General features: G+C 66.1%; 1 protein-coding gene across 1 annotated transcript in view; it reads left to right on the top strand.

Annotated features, from left to right (window-relative positions):
- Window positions 1-221: 221 nt before the first annotated feature.
- Window positions 222-3217, top strand: part of SEMA4A (semaphorin 4A) — a 21357-nt gene continuing 18361 nt past the window's right edge. The window contains exon 1 of the mRNA XM_039849809.1: window positions 222-284. The gene's annotated coding sequence lies outside the window, so the exon portion shown is untranslated. The remainder of the gene's footprint in view (window positions 285-3217) is intronic.

Raw genomic sequence — 3217 nt, 5'->3', positions numbered from 1 at the left:
GCCAAGTCCTCCCCGAGCCTCGGGCCCAGTCCTCGCTTCGCCGCCGGCGGGCAAGCGGCGAGCAGTTTTCCCTAAGCGAGGAGGCAGCGGGCCCCAGAGGCGCGCCTGCTGGTGGCGGGGGGCTCGGGACCCCTTGCCGTGGCACCTCGGAGCTCTGGGAGAGGACCGAGGGGCTTCACGGAGGAAGGGGTTTCTGTGGGTGGGCGTGGGAGGACGGGAAGGATTCTATCTGGTAGGAACGAGAAGAGGTGTCGTTCCGGGTGATTCCGCGTTGCTCCTCGCAGGTAGGAGACAGACAAAGCGACATTTGTGCATGGCAGGGCCCGGGGAGCGGGGAGCCTTCCACACTGAGGAGCTGGGAGAGGGGCCCGGACGCCGGCTGAGGGCACTGGGGAGCCAGAGGGATCTCGAGCGAAAGAGTGACATGAGAACTGGCGGGCGGCTGGCATGTCCTTGTCTCTCTCATCCGTGTTTCGCTCAGCTGTCCCCAGTCCTTCCAGGGCAGAAGTAACTGGCTAAGTCATTTTCCTTTTCCATGTCACCACCTGACGACCTACTGGGGACTTGGTGAGAAGGGGTTGACCCCGCGTCCCTTAGCCTCCCCAGACCTCAGTGCCCCCTCATTGTGTCGCCGAGCGGTGGACTCGGAGAGGCGCTCAGGAGGGCAAGGTGCCCCCTCCCCCTCCAGCCAGGCCTCAGGCCGCACAGTCCTGGGCTGATTCTCCGTGCCTCGTACCAGCCAGTGCCAGCTGGCAGCCCTCACCGGAGACTGAGGTGGCACGGACATGGGGGATGGGGGAGGAAGTGGGCAGGGCCCCAAGGGGAGCGGGGGCCGGGATCCGAGGAGGTGGTGGTCAGAAGCTGGGTGGCCAACGTGGGGGTCCCACGAGATGAGGGAAAGACTACACCAAGGAATCTGGGGCCTTCCAGGGCAGCAGAGGGGGCACCGGGCCCCCCACTCTGGCCCTCCTGCCCCTGGCAAACCTGATCCTCCCCCCCAACTTTCCTCTACACCCACCCCTTTAAGCTGCCCCTGGCTAATTTGTGTTGGGCCCTTTAAGAGGCGCCTGGGAACTGGGGCACTGGGGGGGGCTGGCAGGCCCCCACCCCCCGCCATGCCCGCTTCTCTGCTCCACCCCCTGGCCGGTGGACTCCGCTGGAGGTCTCAGACGCCTGGGTGAGGGTCTCCACTGCTGGGCTGGGGTAAGGCTTGAAAGTGGGCTGGGGTCTCTGGGTTGGGATGGGGTGTGGGATGCCAGTCTCCCAGCACTGGGGACACGGGGCATCCGGGGATAGTGTTGGGGGCACTGGCCAGGCGGTCCTCTGGCTTCAGACTGGGGGCGTGGAGGGCTTTGAGGGTCAGGGCCTGGGGAGCAGGATGTACGGGTCTCCTCCTCCTCCAGCTCTCCCCGCCCCTCCTGCCGTGGAAGACATAGGACACCCACTCCTCGCCTCCCCGCAGGTGGGGAAACTGAGGCTCGGCAAACCGGGGAGCTGGAGTTGTGTGGGAGGCAGCAGCGGAGAGGGGGCTCAGGCTGCAGGAAGGCACCCCTTTCTTCTCTACCCCGGGGAACTGGACACAGGGGACCTGGGGGTCCGGCTCACCCCAGCGAGTTTTTAACGACGGCCACAGGTCCCTGCTCCCTCACGGGGACAGCTGAGTGCCTTCCTGGGGTTGTGGTTTCCATGCGTCAAGGCCAGAGAGAGGGTCCCAGAAGCCCCACACCCACCCCGCCTCCGGGTGGCCTGGGATAAAGTGCAGCCCGGGGGGTGGGGGGCTCGTGAGCCCCAGATTCACTGCCTTGGGTCACTCAGAGTTGCAGCCGGAGACTGGGTCCCAGCCGCGAGCAGCGAGGGGGCGGGGTGGGGCCTGGGACACGCTGGCCACCACTGCGGGCAGTTACGAGCCACGGTCCCCTCCTCCAGCCCCTCCCACCACGTGTCCCGGCCCCGGGCCGGAAGCCGCTGACCAGCAGGCCCCCTCCACGTCCAGAGGCCAGAGGCGGTGCCGAGGGCAGCAGGGCAGAGTCCAGATGGAGGGGGACGGAGGGGGACGGAGGGGGACGGGCCGGCAGCTCGTGCTGAGGCCACTTCCGCTTTCTGCGCAGGCCTTGCCCGCCTCGCCCTGCCCTAGACAGAACAGCTCGCCCGTCACCCCGGCCCGCACCCAAGAGGGAAGCGGACACGGCCTCTGACACCCTGTGCCCCAGGCCGCCACCAGCACACTCACTTCACTCTTCCTAAAAATACGACTAAGTCTGGCCATGAGCCATGCTGCTCCCGGGTAGGCTGCAAAGCCAGCGTTTTACGCACGTGGATCAAAGAGAGCCCGCGCCCCGCCCGGGACCACACGGGCCAGCTGCAGGCACCAGGCCCGGGACCCGGGGCTCTTCCCCAGCCCCTCGGTGCCTGTCCCACAGCCTTCCCGCCGCTGGGACAGGCCGACCTAGAAGGGGTTTTTCAACTCATCACGTTACCAAGCAGTCGAGAGTCCAGTGAGGACGGGAGGGCCTGCAGGTCAGTAGGGTCGCTCAGGATCACGGCTGGCGGAGGACACAGGCCCGGCTCCCAAAGCCCAGCCAGACCCCTGCCTGCGTCTGTCCTTCGCGGGCGGGGAAGACCGGCTCAGGCTTGTCCGGCTTCGTGCCTGCGGGCTCTGGACCGCCGCAAAGCCCTTTCCGAAGTCCACCCTCCATCTCTCCTCTTAGCACGAGCCTTCCCCTCCTAATAGGTCAAGGGGTCAGTCAAGGCTTCTGGAGAAGGGGTGCCCCTTCCCACCGAAGTTGGGGTACCAGTAATAGCAGAGGCTTCTTAGGCTTCTTGACAGACAAGAGATCCTGTCTCTCATCTTATTTGCATAGATGGTTCTGTGTTCCTTTGCTCCCCCCCTGGCAAACTCGGTTTGCATGGGGTCGGGCTGGCTGGGATCCAGCTGTGACCACCTACATATGATGCGTTCCCACAAAGAGGGAGACCCAGCGGAACCCACTGTAAGGGAAACTGGCCCCAGCTGACCCTGATCCCAGCTGGGGGACAGCTGCTCTGCAATGCCCGCCTGCCACTGGGCCAGGGAGCTGAACGGTGACCCCCCAGGGGCTAGTGCCCCCTCCGGCCTCCCCCCACATCTGGAGCCCTGCCTCCTCCACATGTGGACCCAGGAGCCGCGGAAGGTGGGGCGCAGGGGGACACGGGGAGGAGGAGGAAGAATGTGGGGAGA

The sequence above is a fragment of the Pteropus medius genome, unplaced genomic scaffold, assembly GCF_902729225.1.
Source record: "Pteropus medius unplaced genomic scaffold, Ma_sr-lr_union100, whole genome shotgun sequence".
Taxonomy (NCBI): Eukaryota; Metazoa; Chordata; class Mammalia; order Chiroptera; family Pteropodidae; genus Pteropus; species Pteropus medius.
This window is presented reverse-complemented; position numbering and strand designations above follow the sequence as displayed.